Source organism: Aquarana catesbeiana, linkage group LG04 (genome assembly GCF_042186555.1).
Source record: "Aquarana catesbeiana isolate 2022-GZ linkage group LG04, ASM4218655v1, whole genome shotgun sequence".
Taxonomy (NCBI): domain Eukaryota; kingdom Metazoa; phylum Chordata; class Amphibia; order Anura; family Ranidae; genus Aquarana; species Aquarana catesbeiana.
The window spans coordinates 381,114,267-381,133,195 of NC_133327.1; the positions used below are offsets into that span (position 1 = coordinate 381,114,267).

Genomic DNA, 18,929 nt, shown 5'->3' on the forward strand with positions numbered 1-18,929 from the left:
GTGGCTTCAAGATACCATAGAAGCCAGGAGGTAATTCTGCCCACTTTTTGTCCTAATCCCTCGTGATGGGGAATTTAGGTTCCATAATTTAGACGTAAGGAGATGTATCCTACAGTATTTAGAGCTGACGAAGAGTTTTAGAAAGTCAGACTCTCTATTTTTTTTGTTTGGTGGTGCAATGAGGGGGCAAATGGCTTGGGGTAGCCATTAGCCAGGTCTACAAACTGGCAGGTAAAGAGGCTTTCATGGGAATTAAAGCACACTCTACTAGGGCTATGGCAGCTTCTCAGGCGGAAAGAGCTGAAGCGATGCCAGAGCAGATTTGCAAGGCAGCAGTATGGTCCAGTTATACCTTTGTGAAACATTACAGAGTGGATCTGGTATCGGTAAATGAGCAGACCTTTGGGCGAAAGGTTCTGCAAGCCGTGGTCCCGCTGTAAAGTGGTAAGTGCTCGCCTAGCCTCTCATTGTGGCTGTCCTGAAAGACGGGGAGGGAAAATTAGAGTTACGCTTACCGGTAACGTCTTTTCCAGTAGTCTTTCAGGACAGCCACAGTTACCCACCCAAATTTTTCAGGGGGGTCTTGAGGAAGACCTAAATGCAGGCACAATAGTAATTTGTGATGGTATGTTATTAACGTGTTCTTGTGTCTCCCCAGCTGACCAGAGGTGCTCTAGAAAAAACGGAGGCTGGCAGGGGGAGGTAGAAATTTATGGGGGCTGGCACAGTGTTTCTAAAGGAAGAGGAGGAGCCAAGGTCTCTCATTGTGGCTGTCCTGAAAGACTACTGGAAAAGACGTTACCAGTAAGCGTAACTCTAATTTTCCTGACGCCAAGAGGTGACGGAAGGGATCTCGAGCTGATTGACAGCTAAGCTCTTTCCTTTGTGCTGTATGGATGGGGTGGGGTTGTCCCTTTCCTCCAACCAGCTGTTAGAGCTCTTCTCACTGCACTCCACAGAGTGTAATTTCATCTCTCCATCCCTTTTTCTGAACTCTTAGACAAGCTTTAAAATTCAGCACTTTGAACAGATGTAGAGAAGAGAAGACTGCAGATAAACGGGTACAACATATGTAGGAGGATTTGCTTCATCTCTGTGTATCACAAAGGCCAGTCACTTCACTTGGTATATGTAAGGGTTTACAACCACTTTAATGCAGAGAATTAACCACTTCAGCCCCGGAAGGATTTACCCCCTTCCTGACCAGAGCACTTTTTACAATTTGGCACTGCGCCGCTTTAACTGCTAATTGCGCAGTCATGCAATGCTGTACCCAAACAAAATTTGCGTCCTTTTCTTCCCACAAATAGAGCATTCTTTTGATGGTATTTGATCACATCTGCCGTTTTTATTTTTTGCGCTATACACGGAAAAAGACCGAAAATTTTGAAAAAAAATGATATTTTCTACTTTTTGTTATAAAAAAAATCCAATAAACTCAATTTTAGTCATACATTTAGGCCAAAATGTATTCGGCCACATGTCTTTGGTAAAAAAAAATGTCAATAAGTGTATATTTATTGGTTTGCGCAAAAGTTATAGTGCCTACAAACTAGGGTACATTTTTTGGAATTTACACAGCCTTTAATTTATGACTGCCTATGTCATTTCTTGAGGTGCTAAAATGGCAGGGCAGTACAAAACCCCCACAAATGACCCCATTTTGGAAAGTAGACACCCCAAGGAAATTGCTGAGAGGCATGTTGAGCCCATTGAATATTCATTTTTTTGTCCCAAGTGATTACTAAATGATATATTGCTCACACAGGCCATGGGCATATGTGGAATTGCACCCCAAAATATATTCAGCTGCTTCTCCTGAGTATGAGGATACCACATGTGTGGGACTTTTTGGGAGCCTAGCTGCGTACGGGGCCCCGAAAACCAATCACTGCCTTCAGGATTTCTAAGGGCGTAAATTTTTGATTTTACTCCTCACTACCTATCACAGTTTTGAAGGCCATAAAATGCCCAGATGGCATAAAACCCCCCCAAATGACCCCATTTTGGAAAGTAGACACCCCAAGCTATTTGCTTTGAGGCATGTTGAGTCCATGGAATATTTTATATTTTGACACAAGTTGCGGGAAAGTGACAATTTTTTTTTTTTGCACCCCAAAATATATTCAGCTGCTTCTCCTGAGTATGGGGATACCACATGTGTGGGGCTTTTTAGGAGCCTAGCTGCGTACGGGGCCCCGAAATCCAATCACCGCCTTCAGGATTTCTAAGGGTGTAAATTTTTGATTTCACAACCTCCCCCAAATGACCCCATTTTGGAAAGTAGACACCCCAAGCTATTTGCTGAGAGGCATGGTGAGTATTTTGCAGCTCTCATTTGTTTTTGAAAATGAAGAAAGACAAGAAAAAAATTTTTTTTTCTTCTTTTTTCAATTTTCAAAACTTTGTGACAAAAAGTGAGGTCTGCAAAATACTCACTATACCTCTCAGCAAATAGCTTGGGGTGTCTACTTTCCAAAATGGGGTCATTTTGGGGGGGGATTTGCTACCTGGGCATTTCATGGCCTCCAAAACTGTGATAGGCAGTGAAGAGTGAAATCAAAAATTTACGCCCTTAGAAAGCCTGAAGGCGGCGCTTGGTTTTCGGGGTCCCGTGCGCGGCTAGGCTCCCAAAAAGTCCCACACATGTGGTATCCCCATACTCAGGAGAAGCAACAGAATGTATTTTGGGGTGTAATTTCACATATCCCCATGGCATGTTTGAGCAATATATAATTTAGTGACAACTTTGTGCAAAAAAAAAAAATTTGTCTCTTTCCCGCAACTTGTGTCACAATATAAAATATTCCATGGACTCGACATGCCTCTCAGCAAATAGCTTGGGGTGTCTACTTTCCAGAATGGGGTCATTTGGGGGGGGTTTGAACTGTCCTGGCATTTTATGCACAACATTTAGAAGCTTATGTCACACATCACCCACTCTTCTAACCACTTGAAGACAAAGCCCTTTCTGACACTTATTGTTTACATGAAAAAGTTATTTTTTTTTGCAAGAAAATAACTTTGAACTCCCAAACATTATATATTTTTTTAAAGCAAATGCCCTACAGATTAAAATGGTGGGTGTTTCCTTTTTTCTTTTTCACACAGTATTTGCACAGCGATTTTTCAAACGCATTTTTTGGGGAAAAAACACACATTTTTAAATTTTAATGCACTAAAACACACTATATTGCCCAAATGTTTGATGAGATAAAAAAGATTGCTTGTAAAAGCAGTCTAGAGGCTAATTAGCCACTAGCATTGCTTTTACATGAAAGCCGACCGCTGTCTGAAAAGAATGATACCAAGATGATACCTAAACCTGCAGGCATCATTCTAGTATAACCACTCAAAGTCGTGAATGGCGTACCTGAAGACAAAAAAATGGTTAACAATAAAGCACAGTAAATGGTAAAGTATAAAAAATTGCAGACCTGAAAAGCAAACATGATAAAACATAACAACAATAAAACATTGCAGAATAGAATACAGTAAAAAAAGAGCAGAACAATTGAGAGAGAATAGAGAGAGAGATAACAATAAAACGCCAACTATTTTTTTTATTTTATATTTTTGTTTGTGTTTTTTTTTTTTTACACTTTTTTTTGTAACTGTAACTTTTATAACTGTAACCGGTTCCAGGTTCGGGTCTCTCAAAATGCGATGGCATCTTGGGAGACCCTGTGAAAGTGTGCCTAGTCTGTGCAATGCTGTACCCTACGCTAATACTCAACTAGTGAATGGTAGCGTTCAAAACATTCACCAATGCAAAGACCAGGATTGTCAGGACAGGAGGGACAATAATAGCGGGTGTCACGCCTATATCCGCGCTTGCTGCAGACACGACATCTTTTTTGGGGGGTTCGTTGGGTAGGGGTACTCGGGAGGACATAAAGAAAATGCCTCTCATGCAGCCGACTGCATTTGGTTGGGGATGTGAATGGGGGAAGTACGGGCGCTGCAGAAGCGGTGGGTTCCCAATTAGGATTGGCGAATGCAGCAGGAAGGGCATTATGGGCACGACGGGCCTGTGTTTGTCTTTTTGGTGGCAGCGGGACACTACTTATGCTTGCCACCTCACCAGCTTGAACTACACTTATGGGACTCGCCACGTCACCAAGTGTTACTGCAGTGCTGGTTTGACTACGACCGCGGTGTGCTAGGTCGCTGACGCTTGCCAGTTCACCAAAACGCTACCAAAAAAACTGTTAGCGATCGCAGGGATCAGGCCTGACTCTGCGAACGCTGCAGTTATGCGGTTAGTGTTTTGTAAGTGACAGTGATCGATCGATACTGCACTTGGGTGGGCTGGGCTGGGCCGGGTGGAGGGGCAAAACGCGGGTGCTAGCAGGTATCAGGGCTGATCCCGCTAACACTGCGTTTTTGGGAACCCTAAACTGCTGGGGACGCTAGTATAGATCTGATCGGATCAGATATTGATCCGTTCAGATAATATACCACTAAGGGAGGCGTATGCTGCGTGCGTGGGTGTTAGCAGTACTGGCGCTAACCTGATGCTGCTTGGGGCTGGTGCTTGCCAGTTCACCAAAACGCTACCAAAAAAACTGTTAGCGATTGCAGGGATCAGGCCTGACTCTGCGAACGCTGCAGTTTGCATTTAGTGTTTTGTAAGTGACAGTGATCGATCGATACTGCACTTGGGTGGGCTGGGCTGGGCCGGGTGGAGGGGCAAAACGCAGGTGCTAGCAGGTATCTGGGCTGATCCCGCTAACACTGCGTTTTTGGGAACCCTAAACTGCTGGGGACGCTAGTATAGATCTGATCGGATCAGATATTGATCCGTTCAGATACTATACCACTAAGGGAGGCATATGCTGCGTGCGTGGGTGTTAGCGGTACTGGCGCTAATCTGACGCTGCTTGGGGTGGCGCATATCACCGGCGGGCGATCAGGGGGCTAAACCTTTATTCGGTAATAAACAGCGTGTTCCCTGACACTATAAAAAATAAACGAACTAACCAGCGTCACCCGTAACGGTTATACGGTGATCAGTGGTGAAAGGTTTAACTAGGGGGCAATCAAGGGGTTAAAACATTTATTAGGTAGTATATGGGGGTCCCTGTCGCTATAAAATGCTGACGGCGAACCTAAATATTTACCTCCCTAACTAGTGTCACCAGTGACACTAATACAGCGATCAGAAAAATGATCGCTTAGCGACACTGGTGATGGGGGGTGATCAAGGGGTTAAATCTTTATTAGGGGGGGTTAGGGGGGTATCCTAGGCCTAAAGGGGGCTAACACTCACTGCCCTAACACACTAACTGTCACAAACTGACACCATGCAGTAATTAGAAAAACAAAAAACAAAAAAAAACTGCTTGGTGTCAGTGTGACGAGGGGGGGAGGGGTGATCGGGGGGCGATCGGGGGTGTAAAGTATGCCTGGAATGTTCTACTGTGAGGTGTAGTGTTGTGCACTCACTCAGATGTCTTCTTTCCTCGGCGCTGGAACGGAAACTGCCGAGCCGAGGAGAGATGACATCACATCCCCTTCCTCTGTGTACTACACAGAGGCAGGGGACGATTCTCATTGGCTAGGAGCGATCGCGAGGGGGGGCCACGAATGGATGGCCTCCCCCTCATCTCTGATCGCTGCCAGACCAAAGCCGACCGCCTCGGGCATCGGGGGGGGGGGTCCGATTGGACCCCCCGCCCGCGGGAAGGCAATCACGTACCAAGTAAGTGATTTTGCCTGCCTGTGCCATTCTGCCGCAGTATATCTGCGTTAGTTGGTCGGCAAGTAGTTAATGCATTCTATGCATTACCCACTTGCCTACTGGCCACTTTCACCCCCTTCCTGCCCAGGCCAATTTTCAGCTTTCAGTGCTGTCCCACTTTGAATGAAAATTGTACGGTCATGCAACACTGTACTCAAACAAACTTTTTATCATTTTTTTCACACAATTAGAGCTCTTTTTTTTTTTTTTTTTGTATTTAACCACTTCAATACCAGGCACTTAGACACCTTCCCGCCCAGGCAAATTTTATCATTTTGTTCCCACAAATAGAGCTTTCTTTTGGTGGTATTTGATCACCTCTGCGGTTTTTATTTTTTGCGCAACAAATAAAAAAAGCCCGAAAATTTTGAAAAAAAAAAAAAAAGTTTTTCTTTGTTTCTGTTAAAAATTTTTGTAAATAAGTACGTTTTCTTCTTCAATGAGGGGCACTGATATGTCTGCACTGACGGGCACTGATACGGCGGCACTGATGGGCACCGATGAGGTGGCACTGATGATGGGCACTGATAGGCGGCACTGATGGGCACTCATAGGCGGCACCGATGGGCACTCATAGGCGGCACTAATGGACACTCGTAGGTGGCATTGATTGGTACTTATGGGTGGCACTGATGGGTACTTATGGGTGGCACTGATAGGTGGCACTGGGCACTGATAGGTGGGCACTGATGGGCACTGACAACACTGATTGGTGGCATTGCTGGGCAGACCTGAAACATGTTGCTGCCAATCAGTGCCCATTTGTGGGCACTGATTGGGCACATGTGGATGGCCATGGGGTACATACCTGGCCATCCAAATGTTGCCCCTTCCCTGGTGGTCCTAGTGGCGATCCCTGGTGGTCCACTGTGGTGATCTGAGGGGGGCTGCGCTGATAAACAATCAGCGCAGACCCCCCCTGTCAGGAGAACCGCCGATCGGCTCTCCTCTACTTGCGTCTGTCAGACGCGAGTGAGGAAAAGCCGATCAATGGCTCTTCCTATTGACATTGTGATCAGCCGTGATTGGACTCGGCTGATCACGTGGTAAAGAGCCTCTGCCGAAGGCTCTTTACCAAGATCGGTGGAGCGGTGTGTCAGGCTGACACACCGCTCCACCGATCGCCGCGATGCGCGCCCCCATGTTATCTTGCTGGACGTCATATGACGCCCAGTCAGGATAACTGAACCACCGCCCGGCCGTCATCTGCTATGGGCCGGGCGGGAAGTGGTTAACCACTTAAGCCCCGGATCATTTTGCTGGCCAAAGACCAGAGCACTTTTTGCGATTCGGTACTGCGTCGATTTAACTGACAATTGTGCGGTCGTGCGACGTAGCTCCCAAACAAAATTGAAGTCTTTTTTTTTTTTCCCACAAATAGAGGTTTCTTTTGGTGGTATTTGATCACCTCCTGCGGTTTTTATTTTTTGCGCTATAAACAAAAAAAGAGCAACAATTTTGAAAACGCATTATTTTTTGCTATAATAAATATCCCCCAAAAATATATAAAAAAAAACATTTTTTCCCCTCAGCTTAGGCCGATACATATTCTTCTACATATTTTTGGTACAAAAAATCACAATAAGCGTTTATTGATTGGTTTGCGCAAAAGTTATAGCGTCTACAAAATAGGGGATAGTTTTATGGCATTTTTATTAATATTATTATTTTTTTTGTTAGTAATGGCGGCGATCAGCGTTTTTTTTTTTTTTTTTTTGACTGCGTCATTATGGCAGACACGTCGGACAATTTTGGCGCGATTTTGGGAACATTCACATTTATACAGCCATCAGTGCGATTAAAATTGTATTGATTAAATGTGTAAATATGACTGGCAGTGAAGGGGTTAACACTAGGTGGCGCTGTAGGGGTTAAGTGTCTCCTGGGGAGTGTTTCTGACTGTAGGGGGGATGGGCTAGCTGTGACACATCACTGATCATAGCTCCCGATCATAGGGAGCTATGATCAGTGACACTGTCACTAGGCAGAACGGGGAGATGCTTGGTTACATTCCTGAGACGATCGCGGGTATCCCCGCGGACCTTGAGTCCGAGGCGCCCACGACCCAACTCACGGAGCTCCCGGCCGGCGCGCACGCAATGACACGGCGGCAAATTCAAAGGGACGTACAGGTACACCCATTTACCCAGCCATGCCATTATGCCGACGTACATCGGCGTGCGCCGGTCGGGAGCCTCAGCTGTCTGGGACTCTCCTTCCTGATTGGCTGAGACACAGCAGTGGGTGCCATTGGCTCATTCAAAACGGACGTTTTAAATGTGGGTTTTTACCTGTCAAGTTAAATCGTTCAGGAGAGGTTGTAAAAACGTCCCGTTTACATTAAGCCTTAGAAAACCAAGAACAGTGATTTTAGGAAGGTTTACAGCTTTTTAAAATACATTTTTGAACTTGCATGTTAAACTTTATTCACATATAGGTCCAATATATGGTTGTTACTTTTAGGCAGTACACATTGTACAGGGGACGCTGGGTTTGGCAGTAAGAAGAGTGACTAATGCGCACTGCATGTATGTCTGTTCATGTCACTAGTAGCTGGTTTTTCAGGTTTATACATCATGTAAAGTTGTTTGTGTTTAACTATATCTGGGATGTTTGCCAAATTATTGAAATGAAAGACCTTTTTATTAAAGTGATTTGTAAACCTACATTTTAAAATAACCCAAACATGTTGCGGCTGAGTGTGACCTGCTGTGTTCAAATCATTCACCAGAAATCAGGAATGATTTGAACACAGCAGAGCACACTCAGCACTGGAATTACTTTGAATACACAAAAGATTTCTTTTAATCAGATCACAGATTTATATATTTCAGGACTATATTTATTCACTACTTAATAAGACTCTTTTGTACATTTATCACCACAAAGCACTGCACACCATTTTTTGTTTTATTGCCCTATCTGCATGCTCAGTATATAGGTGGGGGGAAGAGCAGAAGACTGTGTGGATGCTGGTTCTGAAGGATGGGAATTGGTCCGTGGTGACACTGGGCAGGGGGACGCTATTGTAATAGTATTATATGGGGACAGGTTAGTGGTGAGGGCGGCGGGGTATTGATCATCTTGCATAGGACAGTCTGGCACCTCCCTTACCACGCCCAGCAGGTCTGCAGTCTCTGATCATCTCCTGTACCATATCTGCAGTCTCTGACCATCTCCTGTATCATGTCTGCAGTCTCTGACCATCTCCTGTATCATGTCTGCAGTCTCTGACCATCTCCTGTAGTATGTCTGCAGTCTCTGACCATCTCCTATAGTATGTCTGCAGTCTCTGACCATCTCCTGTATCATGTCTGCAGTCCCTGACCGTCTCCTGTATCATGTTTGCAGTCACTTACCTTCTTCTGTAGTCATTTGGGGGCAGTCTGGAGCTCCTCTTCTGCTGTGTTTACACTTTACTACATGCAGGGAGTGTTGTCTTTTTTTTTTAAGAACAGATAAAATTAAAAAAATGGCGTTCTTCTGACTACTTGAATTTTTTGGATGAAAACCGTGTGCAGTAATCGTGATGCAACGCGGAATCGAATCGAATCGTGGACCGGATAGTCGTAATCGAATCGTGAGGCCAGTGAAGATGCGCACCCCTAGTCGCCAGACCACGGGACTGAATTCCAGCTTATACCCCCCCACCGAACCTTTCCCCCCCAGGTTGAGCCTCTCCTGGGGTTGGAGGGTCCAGAATGATAGAGGTGAAGCCTCTTATGACACTGGGCGCCTTGTGCCAGGCTGTGGGCATTTGTTGTCTAAAGGATGAACTTAAACTGTGGCGAGCTGAAGAGGATTTTTACCTGCATCTTCCCCTCTGGAGCCTTGGTTGCCGCCGAATGACCTCACAGGGGGGCGGGGCTTAGCGGGAGCGGGCGTGCGTTGCTGGGGAAACCAGCACACCATAAAGCCGGACACCACAGCGGTGGCAGGCGCTGATCGCAGTTTGTTGCAGAGGATTCCAGGAGGTGATTTCACGGTCCTTATCTCCAAACTTTTTTTAAATGACTTATGTGCTTCTTACACTCTCTGCTTGCTCTTCCTTTCCAGCCAGGTTTGGCTGAATTGTTTGCTGTGACTACCATCAAGCCTCTCTGTCAGCCTGCACTTCTCAGCTTGTTTTGCTGCAGGTAAGATGGCCGACGATTTAAAGGGGTAGGACAAAAAAAAAAAAAAAAATTTTTTTTTTAAGGGAGAGGAAGAGGATAGTTACTAGGATGTGTCTATTGTTTAACCTATTGTTCTCTCGTTCATCTGTAGCCATGAGCTCGTCACAGCAGACAAGAAGATCTGCGGAAAGGTAGGAGGGGTCTACAGGGAACAAAATACTGCAAAAGAGTGCCGCACACGCAAGTAACGTGTTGCTTAAACTTTTTTAGGAGCAAGAGCCCTAAAAAAAGACATTCCCGGAATGAAAAGTCCCACCACCGTTTTAGGTCCCACTCCAAACGGAGGGATTGACCTCCTAGTGGTCCAAGCTGCAGCAAATCCTCAGCGGTAGAACCACGACAATCCGGGAGACCGGCAGAGGGCTTATGCTGGGCTTGCGCAGCACCAGCTATTGCCGGGAAACTTCTATGTGCCGAATGCATAAAAGATGTGGCCACGGATAAGGAAGCAGAAGCCCAGAGGGTTAAGGATTATATACAAGAAGCAGTGACCGAAAGTATGCAGCTAGCCACCAGCGCATCCTGCTCTAAAGAGGAGCCTAGACCAGGCACCTCCACAGATCAAACGCAAAGATCGTCAAGGATATGTGTGACCTTATCAGAATCCTCATCAGAGACAGAGGACATGCCCGAGCATTTGTTCGACTATCATCTGATTGAGCCATATGTTACGGCCATAAAGGAGGCCATAGAATGGGATCAGGACTCAAAACCTCCAGAGAAGGTTAAGAGACTTTTTCCTAATTTAAGGAAACAAGGGCCATCTTTCCCATTTATGGAAGAAATCCGGGAATTGATGGAGGATGAATGGGAGAAGCCAGAGAGAAAGGCGAGAATCCAAAATCGCTTTAATAAACTCTATCCCTTTAACCCATCAGATGCCTCTTTTTTGGAATCAGCACCAGGGATAGATGCAGCCCTACAACGCCTTGCAAGGCATGTCTCCCTCCCGATGGAAGATTCCACAACATTTAGAGATCCGATGGATAGAAAGACAGACGCTGATCTTAAAAGAATTTATGCTGTTGCAGGAGCAGCCTGTTGCCCATCCATAACCCTAACATCAATCTCAAGAGCCCTTAAAATCTGGGTTTCGAATGTGGAAACGGCACTGCGGGCTGGAGTGGAAGCAGCTAAAGTTATTGATGCACTGGAGGAACTCAACCTGACTGCAGGCTTTTTGACCGAATCTTCGATCGATCTGGTAAGATTAATGGCGAGATTGATGGCACACACAGTGACCGCAAAGAGGGAGTTATGGCTCAGACATTGGACCGCAGATACGGCATCTAAATAGGCGCTATGCAATCTTCCATACAATGGTAAGATGTTGTTCAGAAAGACCCTGGAGGAGGCAATTAAGCGGGTCACAGGTGGAAAGTCAGGCCTGTTACCTCAGACCTCTAAGAAAAGACAGCAACCTTTGTGGTCGGGTCAGTTTGATTCCAGAAGGGGCCACGAGGCCAGGTCATATAGACCAGGCCAGGAATACAACAGACCGCAATGGAGGGGTACACAGAGCTCTTTTCTGCGCAAAGTGAAGTCAACTGCAGGACAGGTGGTGAAAAAGTCTGAAAAGTCTTTTTAAAAGGTCATTCCGTCCAAACCCTCCAGGTTGGAACCAGATTGGCAAGATACTGGAGGGAATGGGCAACAAATGTGAAGAACTGCTGGACCCGACAGACAGATAAACATGGATACAAGATAACATTTTGAAGGCAACCTCCAAACATCTTTGTCCAAACTCATCATCCACAGGATCCGAAGAAACGCAAGTTCCTGCAGGACTACGTTGCTTAATTATCTAAAATAAACAATTATGCCAGTGCCACAGGAGTGCCAGGGGAAGGGAGTATATTCTCCAATATTCCTAGTACCCAAAGCATCCGGAGAGCTCAGACCAGTGTTGGACTTGAGGTCCCTAAATCTTTTCATCGTGCCCAAAAGATTCAAGATGGAATCAATATATACAAGCTGACACTACAACGCGACAAGGTGATAGCAATCCTGTCCAACTTTGGATGGCTAATAAACAGTCAGAAGAGCAATCTCATTCCTTCCCAATGGATGGAGTATTTAGGCATGGTGTTCGACACGCAGTCAGGTTGGATTCTCCTTCCACATCACAAAGTAGCCGAACTAAAAGCCTGTGTCTACAGGGTAATGGAGGCTCAGACACTGTTGGCAAGAGACTGCATGACAATGTTGGGAATGTTCACCGCAGCTATCCCTGCGTTACCTTGGGCAAGATTCCATATGAGAGCTTTCCAGACGTCCTTCCTGGGACAATGGGACAGCCAGTCACTGGACCAGAAGATCTGGGTACCGGGACGAATCCGACAGAGTCTGAACTGGTGGACCTTGCCAGAAACCCTGTGGCGGGGCATGCCTCTCAGCCCGGGAGACTGGATTGTAATTACTTCGGATGCCAGTCTCCAGGGCTGGGGGGCTCACCGCCTCGGCAAGTAGGTTCAAGGCAGCTTGAGCATGACGGAAACCAGACACTTCAACCAGCATACATGGCCCTGATGGCATTCAAAGGGGATAATTCAGGGAGCTCGAGTCAAGCTTCGGTTGGACAACCAAACAGCAGTAGCATATATCACCTGACAGGGGGGGAACCAGGAGTCTGGCATTACTCCAGGTGGCAACCAAGATTCTCCACTGGGCCGAGACTCATGTGGAAGATTTAACAGAAGTGTACATTCCAGGCAGTCAAAACCAGATAGTGGACCGCTTGAGCCGGAGATTTCCCAGCCAGGGAGAATGGGCAATCGGCAGTCGCTATATTCAACCAATTTTTGCCAAATGGGGGACACCCAGTGTAGACCTTATGGCCACACCAGCGAATGCTCAAGTACCAGAATTCGTCACAAGGTTCAGGTACAACGGGGCAATAGCCCAAGACGGTTTTTGATCTCGTGGCGGTTTCCCCTAGTGTACCTGTTTCCTCCAATCCCATTAATTATGAGGACCTTACTGAAGATCGAGAAGGAAGAGGTGCATGCCATCTTAATTGTACCCTTCTGGCCCAGGAGGCCATGGTTTCCGCTGCTCTTGCAGATGGCATCAGCCCCACCAGTACACCTCCCCCTCAGGAGAGATTTGTTACAGCAGGAGCAATGGATGCACCCCAACCCGCAGAGATTGCGGCTGATGTCCTGGCTCCTGGCTGCTGAATCGGCCCGACTGCAGGCACAGGGCCTCTCAGAGGATGTAATTGCTACCTTACTAGGGGAAAGGAAGTCTACAACAAATACCACATATTCCAGGATCTGGAGGAGATTTGTCGACTTTGCACTACAGCATAATTTCTCTTATCCACCTGGATCACAAGGACCATCTCCTTGGCATACAAGCAACAGGGCCTTGCTCCTCCGCAAACTATACGGGCTCATTCTACAAGAGGGATGGCAGCTTCTTGGGCGTCCGTAGCAAAGATCCACGGTGGAAGACATATGCAGGACTGCTAGCTGGAGCTCCTGTGAGACTTTTGCTCGGCACTACAAACTAGATGTAGTCGCTGCTAGCTCTTCGACGTTTGGAGCGGCAGTAGTTTCGACTCCTTTGATCAATTAATTAATTAAAAGTGTGGTTAAGCATGGAATTAGAAGAGTCTTTGTTGTTTCTTTCCCACCCTATATTGACTTTGGTATATCCCATAGTGTGCTGACGGGAGGACGACCAGGAAAATGGAAAATTGTTATCAATACTCACGTAATTTTCCTTTCCTGGTCCGTCCTCAGGTCAGCACAACTTTGCTTCCCTCCCTAAGTGGCCTGTCGCCGCTACAAAAGAACATGAGGGGGAGGGGAGGACAGGAATTTATAACGCTGGAAGAAGGTGGTCCTGAGGGTTAATGAGGAACAGTTAACCCATAGTGTGCTGACGTGAGGACGGACCAGGAAAGGAAAATTACGGTGAGTACTGATAACAATTTTCCATTATTCGGCATCGTCCTTTCATGGTGTAAAACAGTAGTGATATGCAAGGTAATGTAGCAGATGTGTGCTACAGTTAGACTCGGTTCACACTGGGACGACTTGGGATCCGACTTGTCACCCCTCAAGTCGCCCCAAGTCGCCCCAGAAAGAGATTCACATGACAGTGAATGGGAGCGTCTTAATAGACACTACTGAAGTCGCTCCGACTTCAGAGCGTACTCCCTGTACTACTTGGATCCGACTTGGTAGGCGACCTGTACCATAGAAATCAATGGAAGTCGCCTTCAAGTCGGATCACTCTCTAAAGTCAAGCGACTTTGCAGGCAAAAAATTTTGTTTGCCCAGGCAAACCCCTCCCTCCCAGAGAGCTGATTGTCCTGTGATTGGCCACAGCCGAAGTCGCCTGTCCTGGAGGCGACTTGAAGTCGCGTTGTAATTTGCTAAAGTCGCGCTGAAGTCGCGTTGAAGCCGCGTTGAAGTCGCCGTGCAAAGTTGCGCTGAAGTCGTGTTGCCCCTGTGTGAATCGAGCCTTAGGGCTGCAACTAACGATTATTTTCATAATCTATTAGTCGACCTTAAAAAAAAAGTGTGGTGTATAATTTAGTTAATATGTAAAGTTTTTAAAAAAGGCAATTTATTCTTAAATTTCTCTATGCAGTGGTAAATATAAATGACCAACTATATGGTAAGGGAGCAAAATTTTTCATCTGAATATTCTCGTCTGAAAATTGATCCGTGTGGCCAGCATAAGGCTCGGTTCATACCTAATGCAGTTTGCTTGTGATCTGTTTCTGCAGTGCTTTTTGCTGTGCGTTTTTTGATTTTTGTGTACGTGATTTTATTGCGATTTGTGTTTTTTTTTTTTTTTTGGCCAATTTGTTGTTGGGCAGATTAAAAAACACAAATTGCTGCAAAAATGCATTACACACTTTTCTGCAGCTTCTCCATTGAAGGCTAATGCAAAAAGGTGCTTATTTGGTTCAATAAAGTCCCTGACCCTTTCCAAATACGCAGAGGCTAAAAAAAGCATAGATGTGAACGTGTCCCATAGGAAACCATGTAAATGTAGTACTGTAGTGCGTTCTGCAAAAAGCCCCAAAAAACACATAGATGTGAACCAGGTCTAAGACATTTAATAATATAATGGGCTTAAAAAAAAACTAAAATTGGTCCTTTATAGTGCAAAAAAAGCAGATAATCACTACTGTAAGGGGTTCATTTTTTTACTGTAGAACTGTGAAAGTAATATTTACAGTAGCGATTATTTGTTCTTTTTGTACTATAAAGGGCTCATTTTAGGTTTTTTTTCCCCCCATTATTTTATTGGCCGATTAATCGATTTATGAAAATAGTAATCAATTAATTTCATAATCGATTAGTAGTTTCAGCCCTAGTTTGAATAGGCCTATAGGTATACAAATGTTCTCAGATACAGTATAAATAAAAAATGTATGATCAACATTTGAACATTTCTTATGTCTGTAGGTACTTTTTAAAGCTTGCAGCTACCCCCCCCCCCTCCCCCCCGCCACAATCCATTAGGGCCATCACTATGAAAAGCAGCCTCACTGGGCAGTAAGAAGGATTGTTTGGGAGGCTCTTGCAGGTATGTGACTTGGGCTACTTTCACACTGGGGCGGCGGTGTGTTAGCAGTAAAGCGCTGCTAGTTTTAGTTGCGCTTTACCGTTGTTTTAGCATTGCTTTTTGGCTGCTAGCAGCGGGGTGCTTTTAACCCCGGCTAGAGGCCGATGAAAGGGTTAAATGTGCCCATAATGCGGCGCTGCTGAAGCACTTTGCAGGCGCTTAGGCAGCGCTGCCCATTCATTTCAATGGGCAGGGCGTTTTCGGAGTGCTGTATACACTGCTCCTATACTGCCCCAAAGATGCTGCTTGCAGGATTTTTCCCATCCCGCAAGCACACCACCCCAGTGTGAAAACGCTCAGGCTTTCACACTGGGGAGGTATGAGAGGCGCTTTACAGGCACTATTTTTAGAGCTAAAACACCTTAAAAGCACCTCATTGTGAAAGGGGGTCTAAATGTTATACCTGCAGCAGGGTTTTTTTTTTTTTCTGTTACAGAATCACATTAGGCCCTGACTTTAATGCAAGCGTCATCCCTGGAGCTAAAGCCACCTCAGTTACCAATTTATGCCATCTGTGATGCCATTATTGGCCACCGAAGTGATCTCATTAGACGGGGGGCGGGGGCAGGTGGGTGAGATTAGGCCCCTAAATCTGAGAAGTCAAATTATTAGTGCATATTGAAAAACTTGGACACAGAGAGGTTTTATTGGGTCACATAAGTGTCCCTTTTAGAATATGCAAAGGGTGAAGCATCTCAGCTGTTGGAACCAGCTTATCTTGTGAGAAAAGCATAGCAATTAGACAAGACTTTCTTACCTATCCAGCTGCTTATTAGGACTGTCTGAAACTTCTTGTAGGCATGACATCTTGAGAATCACAGCAGTGTGACACTAATGTCTGTTATTGATACTTTGCCTTTTAGGCCTCATGTACACTGCTGCTAGTACTGTAAACGGATGTTTAGGAGTAGTTGGGCGTTTTTTTGTTTTTTTTTCAGCTGCCCCTGAACTCTCCTGTTATCTTATCAGTACATGTACACATGGTCATTTATAGTTGCTTGGAAGCAAAAAAAAATGCGTTCAGGACGGATGTTCAGAGAAATTTCAAACGCCTGTAACCGCTGGTAAAGGTAACCCGCGTTTAGCTGCGTTTTTGTTTACAGGCTTTTTTTTTTTTTTCTGACTATTTGAAAAAAAAAAAAAAAGCTTCTGAACAGACGTTTTTAAATGTTGGTTAATATCTGTCAAGTTAAATCGTTCAGGAGTGGTTGTGAAATGTCCCGTGTACATTAAGTCTTAATGTGGTTTCAAACGCATGTGATCTTCAGGGTCGTTTTCAATCAATGGTGGTTAACAGCCATTACAAAGACATGACTAATTGATTTTGTGTGGTAAAAAAAATTAAATACTGGGAAACCAAGTTTGTAGTTTGACATTCAGTCCTCAGCAGATATCTATTATTGCATAGAAGCAAACTGTTTAAAATTGAGCATGAAACCAAGTTTCATACTTTTCCGTTGAAAATTGGGAGACCCATTGTACTGAAATCACCAAAAGGTATTTCTCAAAGCCACCTATCAGATTTAAAGCAGAATTAAACCCTCCTGTCCTTTACAGCCAAGGAAGCAGTCATCTTAGCTTCTGTTTGATTTTCAGTTGCCGTGATGCTGCACATGCAATCAGCCATGACACCAGACATTGCATGGCTTGACAGTTCGATTGAGAGCTTACATAAGCACACTAGTAACTGTTATAAGTTACAGCATGCCTTGAATGCAACTGTTTTTTGGAACAGTGAAATTGGTGGGTTTAATACCACTTTAAATGTACAGGATAGCTGCAGCCATGGCCCAGTATAGCTGGCGTACCAGTACGCCATTTAAGGCCAAGTGGTTAAGCTGTCTGATGACTGTGTAGCAGTGACAGCATTTATTTATGTTGAGACTTTAAAATATCCAGCCCTATGTGACTACAGCAAGGCAGAGCTGACTACATACAAAAACAAAAAAGGAAGTGGTATCCTACAATATGACTCAATAAAAACATACAAAAACACACAAAATTCATAGTCCATTTGTCAGTGTGTCAAAGCAGTGCAAAACATGCACCATAAATTGAAAGGGAGCTCCAAATCCACCTTAAAGTGTAAAATCACACCAGTACCATCACCTTTTTAAAGAGTTACTAAACCCACCACAATAAAATCAGTCTGTGTATACTGTATATGTGTGTGTGTATATATGTAAATATATATAAAGTTTCAAAGCAAGTATAACAAACATGCTTTAATATAAAGGGTTAATCCTTTGCATTGTGTAAAAAGGGTGTTTGTTCCTGTCTTCTCTGATCCTCCCCTTTAACTGTCCCCAATCCATCTGTTGATAGAACAGAGCCTTGGGGGCACTGTGACATGCTCAGTTTGGTGTGTGGGGTTTTTTTTTTTGTGTGTAGGGTGCATGTAATTAGTACTGTCCAGACAGAGGGTCAGGGGTCATGCAGCCTCATACGACAGTCAGAGGAGAATGAAAACTTGTACAAGCTTTTACCAGTGCTCGACCAGACTGATATATACTGCTGATGAGAAAAGGTATTTAGTCATTTATATTTACTAAAATAATTGCATTTCCATGGTCTGTATACTGTGGGAGACCATTTATAATGATGAATGCAGTGTCCTGGGTTTAGTAACGCTGTAAGACAACAGCTCACCAGAGGATGTTGACCCCCTAAAGTAGAAAGGTTAAATAGAACTCAATGTTTAAATCTTCAAAAGACTTTAAAGTGGAGTTCCACCCACTTTTACAACTCTTCAGCATCCCTCACTAAACTGTGCACTGTAAACGAATTGGATATTTTTAAATTTTTTTTCTCAGCACCTACTGTATATCTGCTGTATCCATTTTTCACTTCCTCCTCCCTGGCCGTGGCCCATCGCATCACTTCCTGTTTGCAATGCCTTCTGGGAAGGGGTGGCAACTTCCTCTGACACTGCCGTTGCTATGGAAACCTGACCTGAAACCTATTACACTGCTTGTGCTGCACTGAGCATGTGCGAGATCTGCAAGGATGAGATCCAGGAAGAAATACAGTCTGGCTTCAGATGCCCACACTTAAGATGGCCACGACCTGCTTTAAGTTTATAAAATAACAAACTACTGCTATAAACTAACAAAACAGACCTTAGTTTACAGACTAACTTTACTAGAATAAATTAAGCTTGTGTATTATAGGGGTATTTTTATTTAAAAAGTATAATTTCAGCCGGAATACCACTTTAAGACCTCATGTACACTGCTGCTGCTAAACGGACGTTTAGTAGCAGTTGGGCTTTTTTTTTTTCAACTGCTCCTGAACTCTCCTCTATGTTATCTTATCATTACATGTACACAGGGTTGTTTACAGTTGTTTCTAGGCAGTTGCGTTTAGAGGCTTTTTTTGGAACGCAAAAAATGGGTTCAGAAGCTGAGTTTAGAGGCATTTTA

The 18,929-nt window shown here is 44.7% G+C and overlaps 2 protein-coding genes across 2 annotated transcripts in view; one reads left to right on the plus strand and one right to left on the minus strand.

The window, feature by feature from the left end:
- The window catches only part of TRAPPC3L (trafficking protein particle complex subunit 3L), a 184,995-nt gene extending 175,120 nt beyond the window's left edge, over positions 1-9,875 (minus strand). The window contains exon 1 of the mRNA XM_073627124.1: positions 9,553-9,875. The gene's annotated coding sequence lies outside the window, so the exon portion shown is untranslated. The remainder of the gene's footprint in view (positions 1-9,552) is intronic.
- The window catches only part of CALHM4 (calcium homeostasis modulator family member 4), a 41,476-nt gene that overhangs the window by 11,953 nt on the left and 10,594 nt on the right, over positions 1-18,929 (plus strand). The gene's annotated exons all lie outside the window — the stretch shown is intronic.